We start from the raw sequence: 13,646 nt of genomic DNA on the forward strand, positions 1-13,646 counted from the left end.
ACAAATTTGGAATTCCACACTCTCACGAGTTCATATATACAGAATTTACCCCAATCCGACATCAAAATCTTGATCAAAACTCCAAAATTAGGCCTAAAAACTTTTTTCCAATTTTTCTCCAAAACTTTCACCCCAAATTCGAATTCAAAGGATGAATTTAAGCATAGTTTCGTGGAAATTAATCCAAATCGAGTAAGAATTACTTATCCAAAATACCCAGTGAAAATATCTCTCAAAATCGTCAATCCCGAGCTCCCATATCAATTTTCTAAGTTTTGAGACTAAACCCTCGTTCTGCCCCTTTCCTGAACAGTGGAACCGCATCTGCGGCTCTAGGACCGCACTTGCGGTCCCGCTTCTGCGGAACTCAAGTCGCATCTGCGATATTTTATTAAACTCCCATTTCCGCTTCTACGACTTACTTACCATACCTGCGGTCCCGCAAGTGCATCCAACTCCTCGCACCTGCGACTTCTGGAGCCTAGGCTAATCCCGCTTCTGTGGTTCCATTCACGCAGGTGTGGTTATGACAGGTTCAGCCAACATCAAATTTCCTAAGTCCAATAAACTTCCGTTAAGCACTCGAAACTCACCCAAGGCCCCCGGGACCTCAACTAAATATGTCAACCAATCCTAATACATCATACGAACTTATTCCAACCTTTGAATCACATCAAACAACGCTAAAACCACGAATCACTCTCCCATCCAAGCTTAAGGATTTCCAAAACTTCCAATTTCCGCTTTCGATCAAAAGTCTATCAAACCTCATCCGAATAACCCGAAATTTTGCACACACGTCACATTCAACATTACAGAGCTACTCCAACTCTTGGAATTCCATTCCGACCCCTAGATCAAAATCTCACTATCGAACCGGAAACTTCAAAAATTCAACTTTCGGCATTTCAAGCCTAATTAAGCTATAGACCTCCAAAACACAATCCGAACACGCCCCTAAGCCTGAAATTACCCAACAGAGCTAACAGAACCAACGAAATTCCATTCCGAGGACGTCTTCACACTATTCCAATTATAGTTCAAATTCTAAAGCTTAATCTCTCTTTTAGGGACTAAGTGTCCCAAAACTCTCCGAAACTCCAAATAAATCCTCCCGACAACTCACAATAGCAGACACAAACACAGGGAATGCAGTTAATAGGAGATCGGGGCGTAAATTCTTAAAATGACTGGCCGGGTCGTTACATCATCTTGAAGTGCTAAACCATTATAAACATTTTCATACCAAAATTGAGGACCTCCTAATTTCATACAAGAATTTAACAAAGTAGCAACACTATAAATAGGGGAAATAGGGAAAAAATATTTTTTAAACTTTTTCTCATAGAATCAATGGCAAGTTTATAAATTTTCCGCCCTTTGAAAAATGAGAAACAAATTAGCAAGTTCTGCAACATAAACTAAATAGTTAGAAATAGTAGGACAATATTGCCCAGAAAATTTATTTGTAGCAATATGAAATTTTTCTAAAAAAATCAACAAGCATTTTAATATTAACCCAATCCCCATTCGTAAGGTGCTCATTATCATCACTTACATGTGCATTAAATGTTGAGTTTATGGGGTTTTTATATTCATATGCAATAACCAAACTTTCATACATGTAATTGCATCTAGCTGGACAAGGTTTAGGAACCTTTCTTTCTCTTAGGCCACATTCATCACATCTTTTAAAATATTCTCTAAGTCTACTTCTAAAGTTTGAATAAAAAGCAGTTAAGAGTCATTTGAACCTTTTCAATTTTAATATTTAAAATTCTCATTCCATCACCCACAATTAAATGATAAATTTGACAAATACATCTAACATGAAAAATGTTAGTAAATGCAGGATTTAGCGTAGTGGTAAGCAAGCCTATAGCATTTGTGTTACTAGTAACATTATCCATTGAAACTGATATTATTTTATCACTAATGCAAAAATATCTACAAATATCCGTAACTGTGATAGCAATGAACTGCCATGTGTAACGTGAATTAATTATTCTATAAGCAATAATGTGCTTTTGCATTATCCAATCCCCATCAATCCAATGATTGGTAACAGTAGGGTAATCACAGTCGTTGCCACTTCTATGAATATCAGTCGTAATAGCAATACGAAAATTTATATGAGTAAATAGATAGCGCAAATATTATTCATATTCATGTTTATATTTATAATTATCGCTCTTTACAGTTGTGCGATGAAAACCTTTATAAGTAGAACAATTTGTTTTCCTAATATAATGCACAAAGTTAGGGCTAGAAGGAAAACTATAGGGTAAGCACATAACAATTACCATTTTTGTCAATTCTTCCCGATCTTTTTTTGGATCATAAATATAAAATACCACCGGTAACAGTGTTAATTTTCGATTGAAATTGATTTGAACCGGTACTAGGGTCAGCCTGACTAGGAGTAGATACACTTTTCTCCTCGACCAAAGCTTTCAGACGAAGATATCTGACACTATCTTGAGGGCATTTTTTTATGTGTCTTGCCAAAGTTTCCCCCCTCCCGCCTCCCGCAATCCAAAATATTTAAAATCTAATTCCGTACCACAATATTTTTCACTTTGCCTTATTTTCTGGAACTAGTTGAACAAAAAATGGCCAAACATGAGATGTTTCCGTCCGTTAGGTAGGTTGTGTAGAAAAAGTAGGGACAGTAACAGGAGTATCATATGAGGCATCATTTGGATTAGTAGGGTTATCACTAGTTGGGTTAACATCAGGAGCAGAACTAGTGGGTGTATCATCATCCGGTTCAGTTTCATCACAATCAATTTCTTCATCATCATTTTCATCAATAGTTGGATTAGAATAAAGAGCATTCATTAATTCATGGTCTAATTGTTCACCAGCTGTAATATTATGGTAAAATTGACTCTCAATAAATTATAATAAACTATTATTGCTATTAAGAATAACATGTGTAGGAAGGATATGGGGTTTGGTTTGGGGGGCCGGGGGTAGTGGAGGAGGAACAACATGACCACTAGATTCGCCACTCTTGAATTTTCTCTTATTTTTACCAAAACGTTTTTTAAGGAAACCATCTTAATTAATCAAGTAATAGTAAATAAATAAAACAAACAAAACTATAATATTAAAACTTAAGAGTTGAAACGAGTTTATTGAATTGACGAACAACTTGTTGAAAATTGATTATCGTTGAAAACTTGAAGACTTCAATTCACCAACTTAATAATTTTCTCACAAATTGTAACAATAAAGTAAGCAATAGTAGCAAGTACGAGTTTATTTTCTAAATAGCCAACGACTATTTTTGACAGCCCAACAGCTATTTTTTAAATTTTTCCAATGGCCATTATTTTTTTAAATTTTACCGTTGGGACCGTTTGGCCCGTCAAGAGACCGGTCCGGTCCGGTCCCGGTCCTAGTGGTCCTAAAGTGTTGAACCGGTTCACGAGACCGGACCAGACCCACATATATCGGTCTTGGCCCGTTTGAATCGCGGTCCCGGGCCGGTCCCCGTACAGATACTAAACTTGATCTTAGCCAAAAGGCCGAGAAAGGTATGCTTTTCTTTTGCTTGACTCGCTCAAATTATACCTGCTGCTCTCTTCTTGTTTTCTTTTCCATACTCGATGTAATAAAGCTGGAAAAATAAAAGATGATGTGGCATGTTTCTTTGGCCAAAAAACTCAATTATCCTTTTTCTCCTTTTTTTTTTTGACCTTTCCCTTCGTTTCTTCATTTATATAATTATTAATATTTCAAAAAGTCTTCAAATGCAATTAATCAACTTTTCAGCTAATTAATTTAAAAAATAACTGAAAATAAAAACTTTGCATCAGTTACAATTTGACTATAATCATTATAACTATCATGTACTAATGAAGGCTTATTAATCTAGATAAAAGAAATAATGGCTTATTAATTTTAGAATTAGTAACCGAAATCACACGATAGGCTGTATATCAAAATCCTTACCATAAATTCACCTCCTCTATCTTCTCCTATTCCCTCAAATTTTTTCTACTATTTAGAAGTGGCAGTTTGAAAGGACGAACATGTGCTTATGTAGCTGTACAAGAAGGAATTGGAGTTGTACTGTCGAAATTATTATTTCTTATAGGATATTGGTAAGTTCATTCTCATTCCTACACGTATTGTGTTCTCATATACACGTGTACTGCTTTGTCCGATTCTTTACCATACCCACTTACTGAACGTCTTTACCCTAATTAAACTTCTCTCATCACCTGTTCTTTTATTTTCTCTTTTACTTTTTTCTCTTTCACTTAACCTGAAGACCAGGCCTTCCATGGCAGTCTAATCTAGCCTCAGGGCCTGACTAAAACCTTATCTCCGAGTCTCACCCAGTGTATTAGCTTTCGTTCCTCTCAAGCTCTTTTGTTTATAGATGTATGTGTTCTTATTTTTGGGGGGTTTTTCCTCTTTCCTCTCTAATTTTTCAGCTATTCAATTCGATTTATCACGGGTTTCTCTACTTCAGTTTTGTTTGTATTTGATTTTTCTGATAATTTCTCCATTGCAAGTTTGTCATCTCCTTAAAGAAAGGATCGTGATGTTTGCTGTTCATTATTGCAAAAAAAAAAAAAAAAATCGACATAAGTTTTGTGTATTTGGATTCAAAGAAAAGATTATTTAACTATTTCTTTTCGTATGACTTTTTAGGTTTTCATGCATATGCCTCTAGAATGTGCAAAGGAAGAGGTCCAAAAGGCCCAACAAATTGCACGTGCAGGAAATACTAAAGGTAGTTTTAGCTTCAAGATTGCATCTTTACTGCTCCAGATTCTTTAAATGAACATTAATTAATAAATATCATAGAATTACAATTGATAAAGTTGTTAGATAGATAAACTAACACTCATCTACTATCATTTTAGCCATGCCTTTACTTTTATCAATGTCTCAAGGTAAGTTCATCAGTACTTGCATTACGTTCATTCAATAAGAAACGTTAATTGTTCCTCTCCGCCTTTTGCTTAAGTTAGTATATACATTTTCTTTTTATGGTGTGATCTGTCTGGACGCTGGAAAATGAGATATGTATCAATATTCAACCACTGCATAATTTTCCCTTCAAATTGTAGAACTCTCTGTTTCTCCCATTTTTTCTGTCCTGTTTCTACCACCACCACCATCACCAACCTAGTATAATTTCACAAATGGGGTCTGGAGAAGTAGTGTATATGCAGACCTTACCCCTATCTTGAAGATAAAGATGTTGTTTCTGATACACCCTCGACTCAAGGAAATTAAAATGGTGGCAAAGAAATTGCTTGGAAAAATGCCAAACACTGAGTATTTTTAATGCATATGAGAACCCTCCCCGCCATCAAATGTAAATGTACGTTCTCAAAGCTCTTTTGTGTTCTCGTGGTTCGAATTTTAATCGTATCGGAAATTTTGGTCTTTTAAAAGGACCAAGTGCCTTTTATCTTTTGATGCTAATAATAATATCTTTAGGATAATACATGTTTATTTTTTAGATCACCACTGTCACTACTAACACTTAAGGTTATATATCCACCACTCTTATAACGGGGGGTATATCTACTCTAAATCACAAAGTTGAGGGGTATATTTGCACCTTTTCGCTTAAAAAACTTAACAATCTGTAGGCGAAATTCTAATTGGATTTAAGCTGTGTGAAAAATCTTCAAAATGGCATTGCTCATTTGGTTCTATAGTTTCATCAATTACAGTTCACACGCTAGCATTGTTAGAACGCAAATGTATACGCATATATTCTAATGATGGCTTACTGCATTCTTTTCTAATGTCATGTATTCTAATGATATATTGCAATTCTCCGGTAACAATAAGTATTACGAACAGGAGAAAAGAAGTTAGGTCGGTAAATGTCTCAATATAAATTTTTTAATTACTTTATACTATATATTTATATCATACTATTTGAGCTCTAACATAATAGTGTTATTTTTATCGTCTGAAATATTGCATGAACATGTAAGGTCTCCGCCTCTTGAATAAATTTATCGCTAACCAATAATTTGAGAAGAGTTGATCTAAATAACGAAGTTTATCTCCCATTTATTGTCTTTTTTTTTTTTTTTTTTTTTTTGCATTTTCTTTTTCTGTCTTGTATCTTTTTCTTGGTTATGTTATTTTTCTTCTTTCGTAGTCTATTGTGATAAACTATTCAGATGAATGAACGAAAAGATAATTTTCAAGGAGATTGCAGCTTGAAATATTATCCGTCTGAACTCCTATGGATTCTCTTCGCACTTTTTTAATTGTATGTTGAATTTATAGGAGAAAGTGTTAAAGGAATTTAATATATTTTTAAATTTGAGAAATATTAGTATAATTTAATGACTTTGAGAATGAAAATAAATTATTTTATAGTAAAAGGTTGGTAGATATTTCTTTTTATTTTAAAACTGAACGAGCAAGGTCGATTAATTTGATTTTGCATTTTTTTATTTCTTTCTTCTTATTTTATGAAAGCATTAATATTTGAAGAGAAAAATTAATTTACATACACATATTAAATGTACAGAGTACAAATCGTATTTTAAATTAATACAGATATGCACGTAAAGAGATCAAGTTTTCTTGATCATTTTCTTTCTTTACATGTTTTTGTATAAGAAAACTGAGAAAAAATGATACACTTTTTATTAGATTCGAAGACTAAAAAGGTATTTAAAATTTTAGTTTGAAATATTATATTATTGGCTATTATAAAAAGTTAATGAGTTAATTTAACGATATCTTTATTATCGCACGCGGACGAATTACCTAGTTGGAGTATAAATAAATGCGTGTTACCATGTCGTCACGAGGGATCTATGAGGTCCATTTCTACCAAGAAGAGGTGTCTAGTTGGGTAATGAGATTGTTAGGGGTATATTTGGTATTTGTGGACAATTTAAAGGCGCCATTTATGCATTTCATCTTTTTTATTTAAGTTATATATATCGACAATGCAATTATTGTTTTAAATATTAGTGTAATTATTAACCCGTAAAACGGTACAGTTGAATTTGTTATATGATTTATAGACAAACGAATTGATTTGATCCAAAATGACAAACAAATTAAATAAGAATACATGACTTAACATTGAAATCGAGATAAATAGCATATAGCTTGGTTCCAGGAGCAATGCTTTCGAAGGCAGGAATAAGAACAATGTTAGACAAAAAATAAAGTATTATTTAGCTTGAGAATAATGTGTAGCATAAGTTTGCCAGAGATTTCGTGTGTTACAATGGTGGTTGAAGTCGCTGTTTATAGCTATACCTAGGGAACAAGGTCTTAGTATCAAGCTCCTCTTAAATAACAGTAATGGGGTCATTGTGAATATGTAACGGCAGACCATAAATGCCAAAATTCTCTGCAATGGCTGTGTATTTAATACTGAGGAATATTCTTTATTAAATGTCATCTGGTGACAAATGTTCATTTGCTTCCGTTTACTATGTTCCCTTCGGGATCTACCCAGTACCAACTGAAGCTATTGTCCTCGATCTTGGTTTTACACTCGCTCCATCTTTTGTCTGCCTCCGGTTCCACGTGTCACGCTCTCAAGAGCATTTAATATAAATTGATTTTTACCCTATATTGATAGTCCTCCTGCTTTCGGTGGCACATCTTTGTGTCACCGGGAAGTTAGTGAAGATTCCTTTCTTGGTGAAATTTTTTCTAAACACTTCTGAAAAATTTCTGACGCTTAATAAGATGCACGTATCCTCGCATTTAATACCCCAAATACGTTTTACTCCACGATTTAGCAATATTTTCGCCAGTTCTCAAGGTAATCATGGCTACGATTTTAGCCGCCTATACTTGTACTTTTATCCCTCATCTTCTTATTTCACTTCTAATAGTTTCATAAACTCTCTCAACTTCTTTGCATTTAACTCCCTTGTGCTTTCATCTCTCCTTGTTCTTCTTCAAAAAACTCTATCATCTCCTCCTCATTATGGCTTCTTATATTAATTCTTCCATGAACTCTGGACTTCTCTTCGGTGGGTGATTGTAACGATCTGGCCGGTTGTTTCATGAATTACAGTCCCGTTCTCCCCATTTCTGCTTCTTTATGTGTTGTTCAGCTGTATTTGATCGTATCGTGTTGGTTGGGTTGTGTTCGGAGTGGTCTTAGAGTGGAATGAGACACTTAGTCTCTTATTTGGAAGCTTAAGTTGGAAAAGTCAACCGGATGTTGACTTATGTGTAGAAGTTCTCGGATGTGAATTCTGATGGTTCGGATAGCTTCGTTAGGTGATTTTGGACTTAGGAGTGTGTTCAGAATGTAATTTGGAGATCTGTGGTAGATTTAGGCTTGAATTGGCGAAATTAGAAATTTGGTGTTTTTCGGTCGGCAGTGGAAATCTTGAAATCGGGGTCGGAATGGAATTTCGGAAATTGGAGTAGGTCCGTTGTATCATTTGTGACGTGTGTGCAAATATTCAAGTCATTCAGTCGAGGTTTGATAGGTTTTTGGATTGGTTGCAAAAGTCGGAAGTTTGGAAATCCTTATGCTTGAATACGAGGGTGATTTGATGTTTTGATGTTGTTTTGAGTGTTCCAAAGGCTTGAATAAGTTTGAATGGTGATGTGTGACTTGTTGGTATGTTTAAGTCCCGGGGGACTCGGGATGAATTCGTATGGTTAACGAAAAGATTGGACTTGATTTGAGCAGCTGAAGCTGCCGCTTCTGTCATAACCACACCTGCGGATTTGGGATCGCAGGTTCGTGAGGGAGACTGCAGATGCAAAATCTGGCCATCAGGTGAAGACCGCAGGTGTAGTGTGTTGGGCGCAATTGCGGGACCGCATGTGCAGTGCCTGGGCGCAGATGCGGCCCTGAGGAGTTAAGTGAAAATAAGAACAATGTTAAACAGAAAATAAAGTATTATTTAGCTTGAGAATAATGTGTAGCATAAGTTTGCCAGAGATTTCGTGTGTTACAATGGTTGTTGAAGTGACTATTTATAGCTATACCTAGGGAACAAGGTCTTAACATCAAGCCCCTCTTAAATGACAGTAATAGGGTCATTGATGAATATGTAACGGCAGACCATAAATGCCAAAATTCTCTGCAACGGATGTGTATTTAATACTGAGGAATATTCTTTATTAAATGTCATCTGGTGACAAATGTTCATATGCTTCCGTTTACTATGTTCCCTTCGGGATCTACCCAGTACCAACTGAAGTTGTTGTCCTCGATCTTGGTTTTACACTCACTCTATCTTTCGTCTGCCTCCGGTTCCACGTGTCACGCTCTCAAGAGCATTTAATATAAATCGTTTTTTAACCTATATTGATAGTTCTCCTGCTTTTCGGTGGCACATCTTTGTGTCACCAGAAAGTAGGTGAAGATTCCTTTCTTGGTGAAATTTGTTTTAAACACTTCTGAAAAGTTTCTAACGCTTGATAAAACGCACGTATCCTCGCATTTAATACCCCGAATACGTGTTACTCCACGATTTAGCAATATTTTCGCCGGTTCTCAAGGTAATCATGGCCACGATTTTAGCCGCCTATACTTTTACTTATATCCCTCATCTTCTTCTTTCACTTCTAATAGTTTCATAAACTCTCTCAACTTCTTTGCATTTAACTTCCTTATGCTTTCATCTCTCCTTATTCTTCTTCAAAAAACTCTATTATCTCCTCCTTATTATGGCTTCTTATATTAATTCTTCCAAGAACTCTGGACTTCTCTCCGGTGGGTGATTGTAACGATCCAGCCAGTCATTTCATGAATTACAGTCACGTTCTCCCTATTTCTGCTTCTTTTTGTGTTGTTCAGCTGTATTTGATCGTATCGTGTTGGTTGGGTTGTGTTCGGAGTGGTCTTAGAGTGGAATGAGACACTTAGGCGTCATTTTTTTAAGATTAAGACGTCTGAATCTTAATACACATCTGAATATCAAGATGTGTATTAAGATTAAGACATCTGAATCTGAATAGACATCTAAATATATTAAGATGTGTATTAAGATCTGAATACTAAATAGTTAACACTGTTTGATTTTTAACATCTGAATGTATAAAATTTATCTTTATTTGAGAATTAATAAACATTAAATTCAAATGAAATACTAACTAATCTAATATTCTATCAATAATATATATAGTTTTTTAAAATATGATAGTTGTTGGTGGTGATGGCTAACGGGTGAATGCCGACTAGAGGCGGTGGTGGGTGGTAGTTTTGGTTGATGATAGTGGTTCATGTAGCTAGTAGTGATCGGTAGTGGTGGAGATTATGATTGAGGATGGTGGTGGTGGGTGGTGAGTTGTGACTGAGGAAGGTGGTGGGTGGGTGGTGGTAGATTATAATGATGGACAGTGCCGGCTGTGGTTGTTGATGATGATGGGGTGGTCAGTTGGTAGTTGAGGTGGATGAGTGTTGATTGTGGGTGAGAATGATGGTGGTCGGAGTGGTAGGGATAGTGGATGGTGATGGTCGATAATAGTGGCAGCTATGATTGAGGATGATGGTGGCGTGGTGGTGGTTGAGTATGGTGGTGGCGGTGGTGGCGGTGGCGGCATGGTGGTAGTTGATAATGGTAGGCGGTGCCGGTAGTTAATAATGAATATGTGATAGCATCTTAATAAAATTAAGTCTCTGTTATAGATCTTAATCATACAGACCTATTAGACCCATTAAGTGGTTGTGAAGTAAAAAAACAAACACACTTAATGATTAAGATTTGAATAATTAAGATTCAGACTTTAAAAACAAACGCACTTAATGTCTGAGATCTGAATGATTAAGATTCAGACCTCCATTAATTGCAAACAAATGAGGCCTTAGTCTCTTATTTGGAAGCTTAAGTTAGAAAACTCAACCAGATGTTGACTTATATGTAGAAGTCCTCGGATGTGAATTCTGATGGTTCTAATAGCTTCGTTAGGTGATTTTGGACTTAGGAGTGTATTCAGAATGTAATTTGGAGGTCCGTAGTAGATTTAGGCTTGAATTGACGAAATTAGAAATTTGGTGTTTTTCGGTCGGCAATGGAAATCTTGAAATCGGGGTCGAAATGGAATTCCAAAAATTGGAGTAGGTCCGTTGTGTCATTTGTGACGTGTGTGCAAATATTCAGGTCATTCGGATGAGGTTTGATAGGTTTTTGGATTGGTTGCGAAATTCGGAAGTTTGGAAATCCTTATGCTTGAATACGAGGGTGATTTGATGTTTTGATGTTGTTTTGAGTGTTCCAAAGGCTTGAATAAGTTTGAATGGCGATGTGTGACTTGTTGGCATGTTTAAGTCCCGGGGGACTCGGGATGAATTCGGATGGTTAACGAAAAGATTGGACTTGATTTGAGCAGCTGAAGCTGCTGCTTCTGTCATAACCGCACCTGCAGATTAGGGACCGTAGGTGCGAGATCGCAGGTTCATGAGGGAGACCGCAGGTGCGAAATTTGGCCATCAGGTGAAGACCGCAGGTGCGGTGTGTTGGGCGCATATGTGGGATCGCAGGTGCAGTGCCTGGGCGCAGATGCGGCCCTGAGGAGTTAAGTGAAAAAACCGTAGATGCAGTTATTTTGACCGCAGATGCGATCCACAGATGCATGATATGGGCCGAAGGTGCGGAAATGCCTAGGCAGAAGGTATAAATTAAACTATTCGCAAATTTTTGTCAATTTCCACCATTTTAGAGTCGGGATTGAAGATTTTGGAGGGTTTTGAAGAGGAATTCAAGGAGAAACTTGTTGAGGTAAGATTTTTGAACTTAATACTCGTATCTATGGTGAATTTCAGTTGATTAAACGTGGAAATTGCAAAGATTAGGGGTGAAAAATAGGAAAATTAGGGCTTGAAATTGGAAAGTTTAAATTGGGAATTTGAGGGACCATTTGAGGTTCGATTTCGATATTTTTGGTATGTATAGACTCGGGAGTGAAAGGAGTATCTAGTTTAATGATTTTTATCGAATTCCGAGACGTGGGATCGGGGGTCGGGTTTGACTAATTTCAGGATTTTTGAGTTAATTTGATAATTTTCGCACGGGTTTTGTTCCTTTACCGTGTATTGATGATAATATACTAATTTTGGTTAGATTCGGAGCATTTGGAGGTCGGATCGAGAGGCAAGGGCATCGCGGAGTAGATTTTCGCCCGGTTGGAGGTAAGTAACGATTGTAAATCTGGACCTGAGGGTATGAAACCCCGGAATTTCGTACTATTTGATAAATAAGGTGACACACATGCTAGTTGACGGGCGTGTTGGCGTGCACCTGCAGGGACTGTGAGTTGGTCTGTCCCGTGGCAACTGTAGAGTTGCATATTTTGATAAACTCTATATCTATGTATTTTAGAAATGAATCTGTTAACTTGAGCTGTATGCCATGTTTGGGGCCTTGTGCCATAATGTTTGGACCCTCAGGGGAATTTTACTACTATCCTCACACTGTTTTGATTCGAAAGCAGATCCTCAATCATGATTTTTACCTGTTTATGGTTTGATGTAGTTTCATTACTCTACTTTCAAATATATGAAATTGTTTGGGCTGAGTTCCCTGATTTTTCATTGAAATGCCCGAGTGGCTGTGAGGTTGATGACTGAAAGAGGTCGAGGGCCTGATGGTGAGGATTATATATTTATGGATCGGGCTACACGCCGCAGCGATATAGCGCTTGGGTTGTAGGAGCCCCTCCGGAGTTTGCACACCCCTAGTGAGCGCAGTCGACTATGTATACTTATGGATTGGGCTGCACGTGCAACGGTTATTCTTATGAGATATCTATTGAGCGGGAGTGCTGAGTGTGAGCGTTGATTGATAAGAGTTGAGTTACGAGTGACTGAGACGCTTGCCCAAGGGCTATATATATATGAGTGATACTTCGCCCAAGAGGCTTGTTTTATGAAATTACTATTTCACTCTTCTTTTATACTAAGCCTCTATTGAAAAATGTTGAACAAATGTTGAAATGATTTCTCACTGAAACGGGAGTTTTTACGAGATGTTCGAAAATCGAATTAGTGATTCGAATTTGTTATTTCTTTTGAGATTCTATGTTATGAATTGTATATGATTTTAAATGCTCGTCACTGCACTCAGGCTTTATTTATAATTGTTACTTACTGAGTTGGCATACTCACGTTACTCCCTGCATCTTGTGTGCAGATCCAGGTGCCAGAGCATCCAAGTGAGAGCTGTTTCTACCTTCAGAGTATTTCCGGAGTTAGCAAGGTAGCTGCACAGCGTCCACAACCTTGTCTTTCTCCTTCCTATCTACTAGTATATGTTATTATCAAACTCATCCTATATTGATCAGACAATATCAGATTGTATTTTTAGTGGCTCATGACTAGTGACACCGGGTTCGGGCAGTGGTTGATGTTTTACATATTTGTTTCCGCTTATTTTGAAATATTTAATAGAAAGATTTATGATAATATCTGATTAGTAAAGGAATTAAGAAAATGACCTGTTTATGTTATAATTATCGATTCGGCTTGCCTAGTACTGCGATAGGTGCCATCACGGCCGAGGTGGTTTAGGGTTGTGACAAGTTGGTATCAGAGCCTAGGTTACATATGTCTCACCAACCATGAGCCGATTTAGTAGAGTCTTGCGGATCGTTACGGAGACGTCTGTACTTTTCTTCAAGAGGCTGCAGAACCTTTAGGAAAAACTTCACATTCTTGAATT

The 13,646-nt window shown here is 36.7% G+C and overlaps 1 long non-coding RNA gene across 1 annotated transcript; it reads left to right on the forward strand.

Moving 5' to 3' along the window:
• The first annotated feature begins 4,221 nt into the window (after window positions 1–4,221).
• Window positions 4,222–13,317, forward strand: LOC107808096 (uncharacterized). The gene is made up of 3 exons (XR_001653055.2): window positions 4,222–4,395; window positions 4,669–4,750; window positions 13,119–13,317. It is a non-coding gene; the product is annotated as an uncharacterized LOC107808096 (long non-coding RNA).
• Window positions 13,318–13,646: the final 329 nt, after the last annotated feature.

The sequence above is a fragment of the Nicotiana tabacum genome, chromosome 11 (genome assembly GCF_000715075.1).
Source record: "Nicotiana tabacum cultivar K326 chromosome 11, ASM71507v2, whole genome shotgun sequence".
Taxonomy (NCBI): domain Eukaryota; kingdom Viridiplantae; phylum Streptophyta; class Magnoliopsida; order Solanales; family Solanaceae; genus Nicotiana; species Nicotiana tabacum.